The 20,527-nt window shown below is 41.4% G+C and overlaps 1 protein-coding gene across 1 annotated transcript in view; it reads right to left on the reverse strand.

The window, feature by feature from the left end:
* Positions 1–10,293, reverse strand: part of LOC140463970 (complement C1q tumor necrosis factor-related protein 1-like) — a 54,920-nt gene extending 44,627 nt beyond the window's left edge. The window contains exon 1 of the mRNA XM_072558511.1: positions 10,111–10,293. The gene's annotated coding sequence lies outside the window, so the exon portion shown is untranslated. The remainder of the gene's footprint in view (positions 1–10,110) is intronic.
* Between the last annotated feature and the right edge of the window lie 10,234 nt (positions 10,294–20,527).

The following is a 20,527-nucleotide window of genomic DNA, read 5'->3' on the forward strand; positions in this document are numbered from 1 at the left end:
GTAGAGAAGCATATTGCCCTGTGATAAAAATGGGACTTCTAAGTGTAATCAAAGCATCTTTAAGAACTAGTGCTAAGTACCTCAGAACCAGTTGCAGAAATATGAATTGTGGTCTTCAAAATTTGATATTAAGCTTTTTAAAATCTGTTTCTGAATTTTCTGAAACAAATATTTCAAAATTAACAAAATTAAGTGTATATATTTTAAACTTAACACAACTTTCTAATATAATAAAACGAAAGCTATAATGTACTAATAATCTTTGCTCAGTTCCCTCACTATCCCTCCTTCTCCCCCATCCTCTAGCAAGGCATACAGTGCACTTTAGTGGACCTCTGTACATCCTGGTCTCTGGGGCATCCCCTTACTGCACCATGGGTCTCACCTGTAAAACAGACTGCCCATTTTTAGAAGATCTATGTGATGGCTCTGATGCAAACAAACAAAATGCAGAACACCATGCCCAATGTTTGTTCTCCCTCAAAGTTCTTATCAGAGATTGTCACATTCAGGTGTCTATAATAGTTTGGGTAGCATCTGTGAAGAAAGAAACAGAGTTACATTTCAGGTCAATACAGGAAAACGTCAGCAATGCAACAGGTTTAATTAAGGAACTGGGGTGAGGAAAGGGAGGGGGGAGGAAAGAGAAAAAGGAAAGCAGGGGAGACTAAATGAAAGAAAGGATCATGTTGCAAGACAAAGAGAGATAGTAATGAGACAGGTAAAGAAACAAAAACTGGACCTATAGGACATGTAAATGGGAACAGCAAAGTTGGTGCGAACTGCAGTTGTTCCAAAAGTGGAAGCAGTGACCTGAAATTGTTGAACTCAATGTTGAGGACAGAAGGCTGTAAAGTACCAATCTGAAGGATGAGGTGCTCTCCTTTGAGCTTATTTTGAGCTTCACTGGGACAGTGTAAGGATCTGAGAGTAAGGAAAAGTCAGACCATACGCAATGCTAAGTATTAGAATGATAGAATGACCAGAAGCTTTGGGTTAAATTTGTAACTTGAAATCAGTGTTTGATCTCCCCAGTGTCGAGGAGACTGCTGTGAGCAGGGACTATGGTATCGTAGATTGACAAAAATGCCTGTTTTATCTGGAAGGGATTTTTGGATCCGTGGAAAATAAGAACAGAGGAGATTAAAGGGCAGATGTTGCATCTCTGGTATTTGCATGGAAAAGAGCTGTGGGAAGGGGAGGGGAGTGAGTGCACCTACTGGGGTAACTGGGGAATGGATCCAGAACTGGGGAAGGAATGATCCCTTTAGAACCAAAGAGAAGGAAACTATCAGGTTGAAGGGAGCAAAGTGATGAAGGAGAATTTGTTGTCTGTGGAGGTTGCTGAGGGTGGAAGGTGAAAAGTGAGGACATGGAAGAAGGAAAAAGGGATAAAAGCAGAAAGGATGGGAAATGGAACAGAACAGATTGACATTTCACAGCCTGCAGTCTCAACGATGAGTTCATCAACTTTCATTCATAATAAATGCCTCCATTCTTTCAGACAACCTTTAGTAATGAGCCTAATATTCCCATTTTAAAATCCTCTAAACACACCTCTTGCTTCTTTAACAGTCTCATTGCCTTTTGTCTTGCACTATCATTCATTTGTCATCTAATGTCTCATAATTTGCATCCTCTCCCTTTCATTTATTCCTCATTCCCTTATCCCTGTATACTTCTATTTCACTCAAAACCTGCTGTATTTCTGACGTAGTTCTGATGGAAAGTCTTCAAACTGAAATGTTGATTTTGTTTCCCTTTCCCCAGCTCTTACCTGACCTACTAAACATTTCCAACATTTTCTGCTTTTATTTTAGGCTTCCAGCATCTGTAGTATTTTATATTTGTAATTGCAATAATCTCTATTGATCAACATGGAAACACTAAAGGAAAACAAGAAATATTTGTTTCCTTTATTAATTAAGAGAGAAAGCAGAGTTAACGTTTCGAGTCCAGTGACCATTCTTTAGAACTCAGTTCTGCCAGATCTGCTGATGTTCTCCAGCATTATCTGTTTTTATTTCAGATCTTTAGCATCTGCAGTTCTTTGTTCTTTTTTCTTTGTACTTGGGATGTCAGCATCACTGACAGCAAGGCTAACATTTATTGCCCATCCCTAATTGCCCTTGAGCAGATGGTGAGATGCTCACTCTTTGAACCACTGCAGTCTGTGTGATGTGGGTATATTCACAGCGCTGGTGGAGGTAAAAGCTAATGTAAGAAGATACAGGACAGTGCAGTGAGAATTCCAGGGAAATTCCTATCTGATTGAAAATAACTGATTTCACAACACAGCGCTGCCAAAACATAATCAGCTCCCACCAACATATGGTCTAAAAGCAGAAACAAAGTGGAATGCAATGGAATCAAAACCTCCAACTGTGCAAATTTTCAGCATGTTTATTATCACATAAGAGAAAACTGATGTTGTACGATGTAATCAAGTCAAATATGATAAACAAATTGTGGTTTATGTAGTGTATTATTTTTTATAGAAAAGCTGACCTTGACTGCAGTACTTTGACTATTTTTAAGTAGCAATATTATGGGAATTTGCTATATAACATAAAGGTGAATTGTTTTCCTGGTTCAACTGGGGGATTTTACAAAATATATATTTAGTTTATAGGTTGATTTTATGGCAGATTGAAAACGTGTGGAGTACTATGTGCTACATTCATTCTGATCCAACCAGGATAATATTTATCGTATTTTATCAGTGATCTTCATTGGGGTTCCCAATTACCCTGCTTTCTCATATCACAATGAAGCAGGAGGCAGCAAATCTCGATAAGGTTTCTAGGGTAACGCATATAAGAGGTGTCCATGGCTGGCACTCTTTTGTGGGTAGTTTACCACCAACAATTCTTTTTGTAATATTTGCCCACAGAGGTACAAGTATTTAGTGGTGAATAAGGTTTTAACAGAAGAGGCACGTACTTGAGTATCAAGGAGCTGTTTATTACACAATAGTAAGACAACAGGTTACATTAACTTGAATTTGGTGAACAACATTAACACTAGTTAAGCAACTTTGCCATCTCCCAAGAGGTAGTAACTCAATCTATGCCAATGGATGCAAACTGTAGAACTGACTAACAATTAACAACAAACCAGAACTGGCTAGCTGCTCCTACACACAGGTATTTACATACCAGTGGACAGAACTATTCTAAAGCTTCCATGTTAAACCCTTCAGGCCAATTGTTTTGTACAACATACAGGTCATTGCACCCAACAGCTGTTAGCTGTGGCTCTGAGGGTGCATTTATTTCCTCTGAATCAAAGGTTTATGAGATCATCCTCGAGAGTGTGGTGCTGGAAAAGCACAGCAGGTTAGGAATCCTGATGAAGGGCTTATGCCCGAAACATCAATTCTCCAGCTCCTTGGATGCTGCCTGACCTGCTGTGCTTTTCCAGCACCACACTCTCGACTCTGATCTCCAGCATCTACAGTCCTCACTTTCTCCTCATTTATGAGTTAATTCCAGAGCAGTACTGACGGATTGAGGCATTATAAAGGAATCACTTTTCTCATGAGATATAAGACTGAGGTGCTATCTGGATATAATAGACCCCAAGTTATTATGTCAAAAAAGAGCAGCTGAGTTCTTGCTGGTATTCTGGCCAATAGAACATAGAACATGTAATGTACTAATATAGCGCAGTACTGGCCCTTCGACCCTCGATGTTGCACCGACCTGTGGAACCAATCTGAAGCCCATCTAACCTACACTATTCCATTCTCGCCCATATGCCTGTCCAATGATCATTTAAATGCCCTTAAAGTTGGCTAGTCTACAAATGTTGGAGGCAATGCGCTCCACGCCCCTACTATTCTCTGAGTAAAGAAACTACCTCTGACATCTGTCTTATATCTATCACCCCTTAATTTAAAGCTATGTCCCCTCATGCTAGCCATCGTCATCTGAGGAAAAAGGCTCTCACTTTCCATCCCATCTAACCCTCTGATTATTTAGATGTCTCAAGTAAGTCACCTCTCAACGTTCTTCTCTCTAACAAAAACAGTCTCAAGCCTTAGCAAGTTTTGAGAAGATTTTTGGCTCAGGTTTAGGTTCTGAAACTCTATCAACAAACACATCAAGTTAACCCTATCTACCACCCCCTGAGAATAAGAACCGGAAGTGACTTCACAACAGGAAATGACATCACCACAGGAAATGACATCACCAGCCCAAAGAAACCCAAACATATAAATAGAAAGTGGGAATTATCAGCAATGCTTCGCCTGAGGCCCACTGAAGGTGTTACTTAGTAGGGCGACAACACGTCTGGAAATGAACCTTCCAGCTCAGCGAGCAAACCTACATTCAGTCTCAAGCCCCTCAGCCTTTCCTCTTAAGACCTTCCCTCCATACCAGGCAACATCCAAGCAAATCTGCTCTGAACCCTTTCCAAAGCTTCCACATCCTTCCTATAATGCCAGAACTGTATGTATACTCCAAATATGGCAATACCAGAGTTTTGCACAGCTGCAGCATGATCTCATGGTACTGAAAGTCAGTCCCTCTACCAATAAAAGCTAACACACTGTAGGCCTTCTCAATAACTCTATCAACCTGGGTAGCAACTTTCAAAGATCAATGTAGCTGGACACTGAGATCTCTCTGCTCATGTACACCATCAAGGATCTTACCATTAGCCCAGTATTCTGCATTCTGGCTACTCCTTCCAAAGTGAATCATCTCACACTTTTCAGCATTAAACTCTATTTGCCACCTCTCAGCCTAGCTCTGCAGCTTATCTATGTCTCTCTGTAACCTACAACATCCTTCATCACTATCCACCACTCTACCGACCTTAGTGTCATCTACAAATTTACTACCCCATACATCTATGCCCTCATCCAGGTCATTTATATAAATGACAAACAACAGTGGACCTAAAACAGATCCCAACAGTACCCCGCTAGTAACTGAACTCCCAGATGAATATTTCCCGCCACCCGCTGTCTTCTTTCAGTTTAGACAATTACTGATCCAATATTGAACCCGCAATATAACACCACTCAAACAGTTATCTGTTCATTACTCTTGAATGCGAACTTAACCTTTAAGAGAATTCACCTTCAAGATTTCCATGTGGTGTATGTATACAATATTATGACTTTTCCTCACAGCTAGTCTGCTCTGGGTCTACAGCTGACACACAAAGGAATGAGTTGGCTGTTGGAATGTTGCTTTGTAATTTGTATTATGTTTTACTGTTTGAAATAAATTAAACCACAGAATTTATCAATCCCTGTTGAGTGATGCATTATTAAATATTATAATTAACATGACATGATAAGCAGAGGTAGAAAATATTGTGATGGTGTGGCTTGGTGTGCTTGAACAGTCAGCAAGCAATATACAGGTGAAGTACACAGTCATCAATCCTGAGTGACTTGCCAGGCCATTTCAGAGGACGGTTGAGAGTTAACCATATTGTTGAGGGAAACTTTGGCAAAAACAGCTCTCAGAAATGTGTAGCTGCCTTCTCTCGAAAATAAAAAGAGCCAAAGTAGCATAAGGTTGCGAAATCTCAAAAGATCCAGCCTATTGTTTCATATTGCTCTCAATCCAAGGCCAAAATGATGCAAGAGCCCCTGCAGACACTGATACTGGTTTGTGGCAGTAAAGCTAACATCTTAATGTCAGCAGTAGCTCACTGAGTATCTCAGAATGATTCTGATATCAAACATGCAAGACAGAAACATCAACAGGTAGAGAAACCATGGTCACATCTAGCATTTCAAGATACATAAAAGTGAGAAATTAAAAAGCTTTTTTATTTCTAGCAGAACATCTATTTTCTAATTAACCTAATTTGCATGGATTGTCACCAAGGTATCATTTAAAGGTTACAAATATTTTGTTGCAGTTCAAACTAATAATAAAGGATCACAAAGCATGTGAGAAGTTTATTTTTCTAAGACAAAAACCGAGAGCACAGGAGAAACACAACAGTTCTAGCAGCATCTGAAGAGAGAAAAAAGGAGTTAACATTTTGAGTCCAGTTCTTTATTTTGTTCATTTTCTGAGGTTCTATGAAAGCTCATCACTGAGAATCTGACTGAGACTTATTGGGGATCTCTCTTTTGTCAGAATCATAAGAAATTCCTGGGGTAAAGCATTACAATAACATTTCAATTCGATCTTGGTGGAAACCAGACCATTTGATTTGATTTGATTTGATTTGATTTATTGTTGTCACATGAAGCAAGACACTGTGAAAAGTATTATTTTATGTGCTCTACAGGCAAATCATACCTTACATAAGTACATCAGGGTAATAGAACAGAATGCCAAATATAATTTGCTTTTATTTATTCACAAGGTGTGGGCGTCACCGGCAAGGCCAGCATTCATTGCCCATCCATAATTGCCCAGAGGGCAGCTGAGAGTCAACCACATTGCTGTGGGTCTGGAGTCACATGGAGGCCAGAGCAGGTGAGAATGACAGATTTCCTTCCCTAAAGGAGCCAAGTGGGTTCTTAATGAAAATCAACAACGGTTTCATAGTCAACAGTAGATTCTTAATTCCAGACCTTTGTTTTTGAATTCAAATTCCACCATGTGGATGAATAGTCTAGCAGTAATACCACTAGGCCATTGCCTCCCTGAATTCTTAATGTTACGGAGAAAGATCAAATCTAATATATGAGAGGTTTGTTCATAAGTCTGATAACAGCAGGGAAGAAGCTATTCTTAAAGTCTGTTAGTATGTGTTTTCAAGCTTTTATATCTTCTCCCCATAGAAAAGGATGGAATGCAGTATAACCGGGGTGGGGGGGGGGTTGTCCTTGATTTTGTTGGCTGCTCTCCTGAGGCAGCAGAATGTGTGGACAGAGTCAATGGAAGGAAGGCCAGTTTGTGTGATGGACTGGGCTACGTACACAACTCTCTGTAATTTCTGTCAGTGTTGGGCAGAACAGTTGCCATACCATGCTGTGATGCATCCAGATAGGGTGCTTTCTATGGCGCATCTATAAAAATTTGTGAGCGTCATTGTGGACATGTCAAATTTCCTTAGCCTTCTGAGGAGGTAGAGGCATTGGTGTGTTTTCTTGACCTTAGGCTGACATGGATGGACCAGGATAGATTGTTGGTGATATCATTCCTACAGGGAATAGATTTTGGTTCACTCTCTGAGTTTTCCCTGCTCGTAACAAGCTAACAACATCTCTGCCACAGCTGAATTTCAATCTCCACTGTTTGGACATTACTTTAAGAAGGCTTTCAGTTATGTTACTCTTTGAAAGAGTGACCATTCTCACTTTATGCTTTCACAGATTGAAATAATCCTTTTTCTCCCTCTGATTATCTAAAGGGAAGGTATAGCTAATAAGAGGCAGAAGTTTACCAGAAGGGGAGAGTTAAAAAGGGATGAATGCATACTCATCAAATAAAACTTCACAAGTTATGAGCAACTGTAGCTCAGCTAGGTAGCCAGCTACCATCACCTATTATTTCTATTATAGAATTCATGTTCTTTATTTAAGAATTTTCGCTGAGATCTCTGCAACTTCAGTGCCCTTATTGAAGTGAGATTGAATAAAGAGTAATGTACATCATTTAAGAAACAGGACCCTGTTCTTTTGAGGAGAAGCAATCATCTTAAACTTTTCTCCAAAACAAGACTGCTCCGCATTCCTTCCAAAAACATGGACCACAGCATCCCTCATACAGCTGCACTGGATCACAGGAAAGGCCAAGCTGAACAACACAGGCAATTTTCTTTTACAGTAATAGCTGTAGGTGGGCGGCATGGCAACACAGTGGCTAGCACTGCTGCCTCACAGCGCCAGAGACCCAGGTTCAATTCCCACCTCAGGCAACTGACTATGTGGAGTTTGCACATTCTCCCCGTGACTGCGTGGATTTCCTCCAGGTGCTCCGGTTTCCTCCCACAGTCCAAAAATGTGCAGGTTAGGTGAATTGGCCATGCTAAATTGCCCGTAGTGTTAGGTGAAGGAGTAAATGTTGGGGAATGCGTTGCTCTTCAGAGGGTCAGAGTGGACTTGTTGGGCCGAAGGGCCTGTTTCCACACTGTAAGTAATCTAATCTTAGCTACAGCTCAATAAGTTTGAATGTCCAGTCTGAATGTAACTGAATGGGTGACTAGATGAATGAGTGAATGAGTGGTGTTACAGTGTGGGTAGGTTCTTGAGCCAAATGGGTCGGTGGGTAAAGTGCCTGAGTTGGTAAGAGGGTAGGGCAATAGGTGACTGGTGAAGTGGTAGGTGGGATGGAAGGGTGGTTGCTAACTGAGTTAGGTACGTAGGTGAACTATGTACCTGAGTGACGTAAGTAGGTAGATCAGGGAGGAGTTGAGTTAGATCAGATCAGGTCAAGAGCTAATCTGATCAGATCAGGTGTTAGTCAGATGATCAGAGTTAATTGGAATATCAGGGAATTTAGTCAGAAAGTTGACAGAGCAGTCAAGAAGGCTCAATGTGAAGGATTGTAGTTTGCCCCTTCTGTAGCTGTCCAGGAGTTAGACTTAAGTTTTCATCCATCTTACATTTCCTTAGTAACTACAGTATTCTGTTAAGTACCGCAGAACAGTCTGAAGTCTCTGGCTCTAGCTCAGAGACAAAAGTTTTTATGCAGTATCACGGGAGCTCAAGAATTGCCCACTGGAAGTTGACATTTCCCAAACAATTCCCGTCAAGTCAGCCATTGTCTTGATTCCAAAACTCAATTCCTCAGTTTTCCTTTGTTTGTTTATAAACAGGCACTGCATTAATACACATCTTCTTGAAACATGTCACTTCTGAATTCATTTCTGCACAACATCAGCACATCACTCCTCTCCCCCAAACAAGTGCAAAGATTCTACACCATTAAAATCATTATCACAGAAAACAATCTGCAGTCAATAGTGAATATATAAGCAGAAGTGAGTAAATGTATTGGCTTTGAGTGGCACACAGGAAATCACTGATAATTAATGTTAAGCTCTATTCCTCATTTTGTGCCTCCTTGAGGATTCTCCCAAGGTAATGGTCTCTTTTACTCAACAAGTCTGTATTAGAAAGCACTGCATTTTTGTCACTATGAAAGAATGTTCAGAATTCAGATCCTTTCTTTCACCTGCATTTCATGTTATTCATGCTGTATCACTTCTGTGAAACCAAAGTTCATTTCACAGAAAGTTAAAAAAGTGAACAACCACAAAAGACTGTATCAAATCAGACACACACACACAACTGGGATCTTGAAAGGTGTAATGCTCTAGTCTCATAAATCACACTATGTCGAGGCCAATGTCACTGGTTATGGTTGTAATTTAAAAGATACGATCACGTATGAAAGGGACCTTGAACCAGCTGAGCAACGTCTTTATTTCCATTTCAGAAAACATCTCATAAAGGCTTTATCAGCTTTCAAAAAAAAAGCCAAAGCACTGTCAGGCCAATTTAAAAGTTAAACAATACCAAGATAATCACATGCCCATCTGTACTTTTGACAATATGTTGATTTTTGTACAACATCTTTAAAACGCTTAATATATAATTATCACCAAAATCATGCTGCGCTAAACAACTATTGGCATTTCAATATCTCTGTTTACTACTGTGGCATGTTTAAGGTTAATTTATATTGGAATGAAACCTCTTTAGTCACTATGTTATAAGAATTAATACTTTTTAAATAATGGATTTGTATGTTTTTCTAAAAGCCACCATTTGATCCTAAGCCAATGTCATCACAGAACATAATGCAAAATGCATTCTTTTAGTCAGCATTTCCCAGGAAACACAATCTTCCTTCCAAATGCAGTTTAAAATCACATACTGTCGTGACTAATAAAGTGCTACATTATTCAAGTATTTATGTTCCAACTATCAATTAGCAGCTAACTAAGATAATATATATACTTTTAAATTGAAAATTGACACAGCTTGATAATAATTTTACAAGAGTTAACTTTGCAGAGCTCAGCTATTAGCCTGCCATTAGGAAACAGCAACAGACCCGGCTGTAAATTTGCTTGGATTGAGCAATGTAATATAAAAGAAATGTTACAGAAATGTTGCAACACACTTATGTAAAGCCTCTAAAGACTAATATTTTCAAGAGTTTACAGCGCATTGCTTACCTCAGTATCAAACCTCTGGGTGAAAAAAACTTTTCTTCTTCTTCCGATACGAAAGCTTCCTCTGAATGTTTTGAAGTTACATCTCAGCCTTTTGTCCCCAGACTCCTTGCTGGCTCCAAGACCTGGATTCTGAGCCAGATTCCAGATTACAGAGGCTGAAACTGAGACTTGTGTAATTCTTCAACTCCTCTTCAACACATACCATCTGCTTGCACTTTCCAGATTGACAGCAGGGAGGAAGGTACCATCAGATTACAGAAGATCAACAAATGGGGCAGATAGAATGGAAAATATGTCATGGGAATGCAGTGTCAGACAGGAATACGCATTATCTACTAAAGTAATATGAAAACAAAAAAATCCTTGACAGGAAACATAGTTAAATTGGAGAGGAGTGTTGCAATAGGTGTTAAGAAAAAGTTAGGAAAGAAACAATGCCCAAGCCGACCAAAAAAAAGTCATAGGCAAATATAAGTGAAGAGAAAAGGATGAATGATTCTGAGATTTAGGGTGCAGTTATGGCTGTGTGGATTGGCTTTGAATGAGCATAAACACATTTAACTTGGCTGATCTGACGTCCCACCACATGAAAGCAGAAGTGAAGACCACACATCATGGGTGGTTCCAACTGGGTACAAACTAACCCAGTCCAGTCTAGCACAGCATTTTAAAAGTGCCCAGTACACCCATTGGACCTTCTGGATTAGACAGATATATTTTTAAAAGTCTTGATCAGAGAGCAGGTCAGATTCTGTTGTCCTGCCTTTTGTTAAAAGGTAATCAGAAAAGTAACAGAAGCACACAGTCATTCTGAAAAGAACAAAATGAAAATAGGAGGTAAGCTTTAAGCATTTTCTGATTTTATTTCAGATTGCAAGCATTTGCAATTCTTTAATTTTATTAAGCAAAGCTATTGCAGGGAGTGTTCTGAAGAAGGGTGACTGGACCCAAAACGTTAAGGCAGCTTTCTCTGCACAGATGCTGGCAGACCTGCTGAGTTTTCCCAGCAATTTCTGATATTGTACTTAAGGGAGGGGTTGGGATGGAGCAAAGGAAATTTATCCAATCATGCAAGCACAGTCACTTGGCTTGATGCAAGATGCAATCAACAGTATAATTCAGGATTACAGGCTGAATGTCATAATAAATCATTTTGTGACCAATCGCGCAATAGTTAGAAAGTCCCTGTTTTAAGTTGCTCCACTTTTATACCAGTCAGATAATGATTTGATCTTATTTGCTTTGATCTGATTTATGTCACATGTACCAAGATACAGTGAGAAGTATTATATTACATGCTAACCAGGCAAATCATACCTTACATCACGGTAATGTTAAGGGTTTAGATGGAGAGTAATTTGTAAAGTGTGTACAAGAAAATTTTCTGATTCAGTATGTGGATGTACCTTCTAGAGAAGGTGCAAAATTTGACCTACCCTTGGCAAATAAGGCAGGGCAGGTGACTGAGGTGTCAGTGGGGGAGCACTTTGGGGCTAGCGACCATAATTCTATTAGTTTTAAAATAGTGATGGAAAAGGATAGACCAGATCTAAAAGTTGAAGTTCTAAATTGGAGGAAGGCTAATTTTTACTGTATTAGGTAAGAACTTTCAAAAGCTGATTGGGGGCAGATGTTCACGGGTAAAGGGATGGCTGAAAAATGGGAAGCCTTCAGAAATGAGATTGCTAGAGTCCAGAACAGTATATTCCAGTTAGGGTGAAAGGAAAGGCTGGTAGGTGCAGAGAATGCTGGATGACTAAAGAAATTGAGGGTTATGGTTAAGAAAAAGAAGGAAGCATATGTCAGGTATAGACAGGATAGATCGAGTGAATCCTTAGAAGCCTATAAAGGCAGTAAGAGTATACTTAAGAGGGAAATCAGGCGGGCAAAAAGGGGACATGAGATAGTTTTGGCAAATACGGTTATGGAGAATCCAAAGGGTTTTTGCAAGTATATTAAGGACAAAAGGGTAACTAGGGAGAGAATAGAGACCCTCAAAGATCAGCAAGGCAGCCTTTGTGTGGAACCGCAGGAGATGGGGGAGATACTAAACAAGTATGTTGCATCAGTATTTACTGTGGAAAAGGGCGTGAAAGATATAGAATGTAGGAAAATAGATACATTTTGAAAAATGCCCAAATTACAGAGGAGGAAGTGCTGGATGTCTTGAAACACATAAAAGTGGATAAGTCTCCAGGACTTGATCAGGTGTAGCCTAGAACCCTGTGGGAAGCTAGGGAAGTGATTGCTGAGCCCCTTGCTGAGATATTTGTATCATCAATAGTCACAGGTGAGGTGCTGGAAGACTGGAAACTGGGTAACGTGGTGCCACTATTGAAGAAAGGTGGTAAGGACAAGCCAGGGAACTATAGACCAGTGAGCCTGACGTCAGTGGTGGGCAGGTTATTGGAGGGAATCCTGAAGGACAGGATGTACATATATTTGGAAAGGCAAGGACTGATTCAGGGTTGTCAACATGGCTTTGTGCGTGGGAAATCCTGTCTCACAAACTTGATTGGGTTTTTTGACGAAGTAACAAAGAGGATTGATGAGGGCAGAGCAATAAATGTGATCTACATGGACATCAGTAAGGTGTTTGACAAGGTTCCCCATGGGAGACTGGTTAGTAAGCTTAGATCTCATGGAATATAGGGATAACTAGCCACTTGGATACAGAACTGGCTCAAAGGCAGAAGACAGAGTGTGGTGGTGGAGGGTTGTTTTTCAGACCAGAGGCCTGTGACCATGGAGTGCTACAAGGATCGGTGCTGGGTCCACTACTTTTTGTCATTTATATAAATGATTTGGATATGAACATAGGAGGTATAGTTAGTAAGTTTGCAGATGATACCAAAATTGGAGGTATAGTGGACAGCGAAGAAGGTTACCTCAGATTACAATGGGATCTTGATCAGATGGGCCAATGGGAGTGACAGATGGAGTTTAATTTAGATAAATGTGAGATGCTGCATTTTGGGAAAGCAAATCTTAGCAGAACTTATACACTTAAATATAAGGTCTGAGGGAGTTTTGCTGAACAAAGAGACCTAGGAGTGCAGGTTCATAGCTCCTTGAAAGTGGAGTTGCAGGTAGATAGGTTAGTGAAGAAGACATTTATATGCTTTCCTTTATTAGTCAGAGTATTGATTACAGGAGTTGGAGGTCATGTTGTGGTCGTACAGGACATTGATTAAGCCACTTTTGGAATATTTTGTGCAATTCTGATGTAGTGAAACTTGAGAGGGTTCAGAAAAGATTTAGAAGGATGTTGCAAAGGTTAGAGGATTTGAGCTACAGGGAGAGGTTGAATAGGCTGGGGCTGTTTTCCCTGGAATTTGGAGGCTGAGGGATGACCTTATAGAGGTTTATAGAATCATGAGAGGCATGGATAGGATAAATAGACAAGATCTTTTCCCTGGGGTGGGGGAATCCAGAACTAGAGGGCATAGGTTTAGGGTCAGAGGGGCAAGATATAAAAGAAACTTTAGGGCCAACCTTTTCAAACGGAGAGTGGTGCGTGTATGGAATGAGCTACCAGAGGAAGTGGTGGAGGCTGGTACAATTGCAACATTTAAAAGGCATCTGGATGCGTATATGAATAGGAAGGGTTTGGAGAGATATGGGCTGGGTGCTGACAAGTGGGACTAGATTGGGTTGGGATATCTGGTTGGCATGGACAAGTTGGACTGAAGAGTCTGTTTCTGTGCTGTACATCTCTATGACTCTATGACTCTAATAGAACAGAATGTAGAATGCTGTATTACAGCTACAGAGAAGTTGCAGAGAAAGATCAACTGTAATATGAGAGGTCCGTTCATAACTTTGATAACAGCCAGGAAGAAGCTATTCTTAAATCTGTTTACAAACTTTTGTATCTTCTGCCTGATGTAAGAGGGTGGAAGAGAGTATAAACAGGATGGGAGGGGTCTTTAATTGTGTTGGCTGCTTTCCTGAGGCAGCTCAAAGTGTAGACAGAGTCAATGGGAGAAATGCTGGTTTGTACGATGGACTGGGCTGCATTCACAACTCTCTGTAATTTCTTGCAGTGTTGGGCAGAACAGTTGCCATACCATGCTATGATGCATCCAGATAGGGTGCTTTCTATGGTGCATCTATAAAATATGGCAAGAGTCACTGCAGACATGCCAATTTGTAGGTGCCCTTGTTATCCAAATGTTCCAGAGATGAGTGTAGGGGCAGGGAGATGGTGTGTACTGTGGACCTGTTGTGATAGTAGGCGAATTGTAGTGGATCAAGACATTCTGGGAGGCTAGAGTTAATGTGTGCCGTTACTAACCTTGTGAAGTACTTCATAATGATGGATGTCAGAGCCACCAAATGGTGGTCATTAAGGCACGTTGCCTGATTTTCCTTTGGCATTGGGATGTTAGAAGCAGGTCTCTTTGAAGCAGGTGACAACCTCAGATCAGAGTAAGGAGAGGTTAAAGCTGTCTGTAAATATTCCTGTCAGCTGGTCAGTGCAGGATCTGAGTGCACAGCCAGGTACTCCATTTGAGCCAGGGGCTTTCCGTGGGTTCACCCTCAAGAAGGCCGATCTGACGGCTGCGGCAATGCCTGTGGGGTCAGGTACACCCGAGGCTGTAGAGTCATAGAGTCACTGACCTTCTGTTCAAAATGAGCATAGAATGCATTGAGCTCATCAGGGAGAGGTGCATTATTGCTCGCGATTCTACTCAACTTCGCTTTGTAGCTCGTTATATCATGCAAACCTTGCCAATGTGTTTATGTGGTTGGTCTGCAACCCTATTTACATTTAACTTCAGGATATTTGTTTCAAAGTTGTTTTGCACTGAGACGGAAGTAGCACCAAGTCACTCAATCAATAGTGTTTTGTCACTGTTGAACCTCCAACTTGCAGCCTCTGACAATCTCAAGCCTCTATCTCACCGTCTACTCTCAGTTCGCATTCTTTGCTGCATCATGATCCTTCATGTTGCTGCCAAAGCTCTGGTTCACGGCCTCTGCTATTACCTGACCCTCCCTCTCACTGCCACCTCACCAGCTTGCAGCTTACCTTCTGTAGGTCAAAACAGGACAAGGTCCTCCTGTCTCTTGCCTCTCATTGTCCAAGCCCTTGATTCCAGCAAGGGTTCAGGAGAGAGAAGTGACAAGGAAGAGTGGGGAACAAGAGATCCAGTGACAAAAAAAGAGTTTGCAAAGTCCAGGAGGACCAGGGAATGGCAGAGATTGCAAACCGGGGGGATAGGAAAGTGCTTGCAATAACTCGGTGGATCAGAAAACATGACAAGCAGCAATTTCACTCCAACTCAGATGGCCTCCTATTCCAAGGACCACAATTTCCCCTCCCACGTGATCAACAATGCCCTCCAACGCATCTCCTTCACTTCCCACACTTCCGCTCTTGAACCCCACCCCTCCAACTGTAACAAGGATAGGACCCTCCTAGTCCTCACCTTCCACACCACTAATCTTCAGACACAGTGCATTATCCTCCACCATTTCCACTACCTGCAATCAGACCCCACCAGTGAAGATATATTTCCCTCCTCACCCCTATTTGCGATCCACAGAGACTATTTCGTCCGTGACTCTCTCGTTAGGTCCACGCCCTCACCAATCCACTCTCTATTTCTAGCCCCTTCGCTTGCCACCACACGAGGTGCAAAACATGCACCCACACCTCCCCCATCACCTCCATCCAAGATCCCAAAGGATCCTTCCACATCTGACAGAGATTTTCCTACACATCCAAGTACCTCATCTACTGTGTCCATTGCTCTCGATGTGGTCTCTACATATGGAGACAGGATGCCAACTCGTACATTTCAGGGAACATCTCTGGGACACAGGCACCAATCAACCCCACCACCCTGTGGTTGACCATTTCAACTCCCCCTCCTACTCTGCCAAATCCATGCAGCTCCTGGGCCTCCTCCACCACCAAATCCAAGCCACGCAACAAGTGGAGGAAGAACACCTCATCTTCCACCTTGGGACCCTCTGAACATGCAGCATCAATGTTGACTTCACCAGTTTCCTCATCTGCCCTCCCCCACCACCTCATCCCAGATCCAACCCTTCAAATTGGCACCACCCTTTTGAACTGACCTACGTGTTCAACTTCCTTCCCACCTATCAGCTCCACCCTCCGCTCTGACGTATCACTGTCACACCCCCACCTTCATCTTCCTATCATCTTCCCAGCTACCTTCCCCCCATCCCCACTCCCATCCCTACCCCCACCCTCTCAACCCCCTTTCCCCATCCCCTATTCCTGATGAAGGGCTTATGCTAGAAACGATGATTCTTTTGCTTCTCAGATGCTGGCTGACCTGCTGCGGCTTTTCCAGTGCCACCCTTTTCGATTCTTGAGGTCCACTTGGCTGACCTCATTATCATCACTAAAGGTGCCATATCTTAACGTATATTTTTCTGATGAGGAAGGTCAGAACCTAACTGCAGCTCCTGCATCGGCTATAAAGGGAAAAATTGATTCACATATAGTTACAATTTTCAGGAATTTGGATAGTGAAGATTTACTGTGCAGTTTTTATTGCTTGTTGAACTGCTTGTGATATTGATCATAATTTCCACAACATTATTCTATGCATATATTATATACTAAAATATTTAGATTCAGAAAAGATAGGAAAGTTAAGAGTTTTCAAGCAGCAGAAAGATCCTTCCCATTACAAACTGCAATGCAAACCATCTGTTGACCCTGTTTGAAAAACTGTATCCTGTGAATGCTGTAAACATAACTTAAATCAGAATTCTGTCATTTCTAAGGTTTTATTTTCATTTCGAGTTCCAGGAATTTGGACACTCATTAGAATAAGTCTGACTGATCTCCAGAGACAGCCAGAGGAAACAACAACAAAACAATCTAAAACTGCCTGAGCTAGCATGTGTGGCTTAACAGAGTATAGAATTTCTCTAAAACTTTATATTTTGAGTGTTTTATGAATTCAGCCACTGTGTCAAAGCTGATCTAAGTCAACAGCAATGTAAAATCTGCTTTCAAGTTTGTGTTGGCAATGGATCCAGATTTGGAAGAGCTTCCCAATCTAGCATGTAGTTTCCCTACATTCATTATTATATGGTCCACGAAAATCAGATTGCAGGAATAATATTAATACAAATGAAAGTCAAATGCATTCAATTTGTATCTGTGAAGAGGTGTTTTGGACCAACACTATTTTCAATTCTTATCCTTAAGTGCCCCATGTAGGGAAAGGAACATTTCAAACACACCAAGCACTGCCAAGCTGAGTTGACCATGTGCTGCTGTGTTATAACGTTATCCAGCTTACTGCATTGCATTTGTTTCACTTCTGCAGGAGTCAATGCTCTTATGATGTTACTATGTGTTCTACAGCTGCACAATGAAATTTTCTACAAGACGTTGTGTATAAAAAGACTATCTATGTTATAGTATGTAAAACTTTCCATGGAACTATGGTTCAATGAGAATAATAATGATGAAATAAGAAGTTAACAGTAATGTTTAGAACACTTCCAACAAGATCTGTTTGTGAGCATTAGAATGTATCCTTCTGTTAGCTTGGCACTAAGCTGCATGTAACTGGTAGCTGGGTCCTTTCGGCAAGCTGCGTTAGCTGATTTCAGTGTGGGGCATTATAATTTGTCTGCTAAACTTGGACCAGGAAGAGAAAAATCAATCCAGGTTTGCTGCTTCCAATTATAAACACAGATTGTGTACACATGAACATTCAGGTTCGACAGAATCAGTCTCAAGCACTTCATTACCGTGTGATTTGCAAACATGACAAACATGATGTGAAAACATCTTTTCAGACAATAAATAGTTTAGGTCTGGAATGCACTGCCTGGATGTACAATGAAGGCAGGTTCAATTAAGGCATTGAAGAGAGCATGAGATGATTATTTGAATGAAAAGATTGTATGATTGTAGAAGGAAAAAGCAGGAGAATGGCACGATTTCAAACTGCTGATTAGATAGCCAGTGCAGACACGACGGGCTCAATGGCTTCATTTTGTGCCATAACGCTTCTGTCATTTAATGCAAATGTAAAATCTCCTGTGAAACTTGCTCGAGACCCAGTTCAACCTGTGAAATAAACTTCTCATTTGCAAATATCAGGGTTGAATGGACACTTCCCAAAAGGCAGCATTTAAGGACCATAGGCACAAAGTGGAACATAGCATTGGGAAGGAAGATGTAAGTTTTCGATAGATTCTGCCAAGGACTCGGTAACTTGATCTGGTGCTCAGGCAGAGTCAGATGTGATTCAAGAAATGGCATGAAACAGAAAGCAGCTGATCCAACCAGGTTTAATCTGTTCTTTCCAAGATTTTCAGGAGCATGTGACACAAATATTTAATGTATCATGAAGTGTACCAATTTTGAATTTTTTTTTGCTTACAAGAATATTGGTTAAATGTTTCAGCAGTGTGTTTGGAACATGTTTAAAATATGCATTGGTTTAAGCATTTCTTCATGTCTTTTTAAATAATATCTATCTTCTCAGCATCATGTAAAATGTTATTTTCTGTTTTTTTGTTTCCTTTCAACCAGCCCCCTCCACCTCTTCCTTTCCCTTTGATAAGGACAGATTCCTGTTGCCTGAAGACTTTCCACTAATTTCAGTGAAAGGTGGGAACTTATGGCTCCTTTTGTCAAACGACTGAGTGTCTGAGCAGTGTTGGCCAGGAAGGTCCGACATTCAATCCTTTTGCGGTTGGAAGGTTGATGGATGTGTCAACTCTAAAAGGCAATGCCACTACTCTTAATTCCATCCTAACCTCACATCCCTGCAGCACACTTTCAACAATGGCAACTGTGTCAGAATATGAGAAGAGGGAAATACGCCCTCCACTGAACAAGCTGCCAATTGTAGCTCCCCACTGTGGCTAAGGGTGGCTCTGCTGTGGGCTGAAGCCTTGCTCATCCTGTGCAAACAAAGCCCAGCAGGAGGAGCTGTTGCTATGGGTTCACTGTAGCCATCCTCTTTTGCACAAAACTTAGGGCAGAACTTGATACACCTATCTGCCAAGACCTACCTGTCACCACTTCCTACTTATATGCTGCTTTGCTTTCCAGAGATGAACTTTTCCTCCCCATGCAAACTTCTTCGCTGTTTCTTCATTCTCGGTCCAAAGACAGGTCCAATCACCAACACCATGACCTCCAGTATGGATAGTGTGAGGAGTAAGATCCTGAATCCACCCCAGCCAGAGTGTGGCTCGAGCGCCATGCTGTTGGCATCAATCTGACCCACCCTGACTATCCCGGCCAACTGATCTGCCAAGGAGTCCTAGTTGCTGCATCAATATACATTCTTACATCTTGTAGCCTGGAGTTAGGGTCGGTGATGGTGAAGGTTCCAATTTCTTTCCAACACTTGAGTGATCAGGAATCCATCCCACTCTCACCACCTCTCATTGGCATATAATGGAAGGATTCACAAGTTAATAGATAATTAGTTTGGCCATGTTCTGGATGGTCATCAAGTCCAAGGATGGGACTTGAACTTCGAGCTTCTAGCTCAGAAGCAGGGTACGATTCACAGCTGCCTAAGAATTCCTCTCATATAAAACCTGTTCAAGTCTTTAGAAGAGTTAATGATTGGTCTCTTTGGCAGGATTCCAACGTGACCTTGATGTTATACGTTGTAGTTGTAATGAGTGGAGGTTTATGGTTGAGATAGAGTGTGGCCACTAATCCTCTTTTCTATTCTATTCTGCAATAAACTTCAGTCAAACAGCTCCTGGTAAGGCACTTTAACAGAAGCACGGGGCGGCACGGTGGCACAGTGGTTAGCACTGCTGCCTCACAGCACCAGAGACCCGGGTTCAATTCCCGCCTCAGGCGACTGACTGTGTGGAGTTTGCACATTCTCCCCGTGTCTGCGTGGGTTTCCTCCGGGTGCTCCGGTTTCCTCCCACACTCCAAAGATGTGCAGGTCAGGTGAATTGGCCATGCTAAATTGCCCGTAGTGTTAGGTAAGGGGTAGATGTAGATGTGGGGGTATGGGTGGGTTGCGCTTCGGCGGGGCGGTGTGGACTTGTTGGGCCGAAGGGCCTGTTTCCACACTGTAAGTAATCTAATCTAATCTAATCTAATCTAAAGCACAATTTAATGGTCAACAGAAAGTAACAAAAATTTACTCAGATCAAATCAACATAATGTTACATTGGGTGCTGATCCAATCCAGCCCCTATGATGCCTACTGGTCTCTAAAGGCCTCTGTCATCCTGGTGGACACCGCATTCTTGCTCTCAACAGAGTGCAGACATAACTGCAAAAGAGGAACAGACAATCAGGCACTATACTCCCTCCATGGCATGCTGCCTGAACCTATTAATGGTCTTTCCTTTAATGAAACAAAAAGTCAACAGATATTTAACAAGAACTGGAAGACAAGTATTTTATAACAGATTGTCAGCAAGT

The sequence above is a fragment of the Chiloscyllium punctatum genome, chromosome 39 (genome assembly GCF_047496795.1).
Source record: "Chiloscyllium punctatum isolate Juve2018m chromosome 39, sChiPun1.3, whole genome shotgun sequence".
Lineage (NCBI taxonomy): Eukaryota > Metazoa > Chordata > Chondrichthyes > Orectolobiformes > Hemiscylliidae > Chiloscyllium > Chiloscyllium punctatum.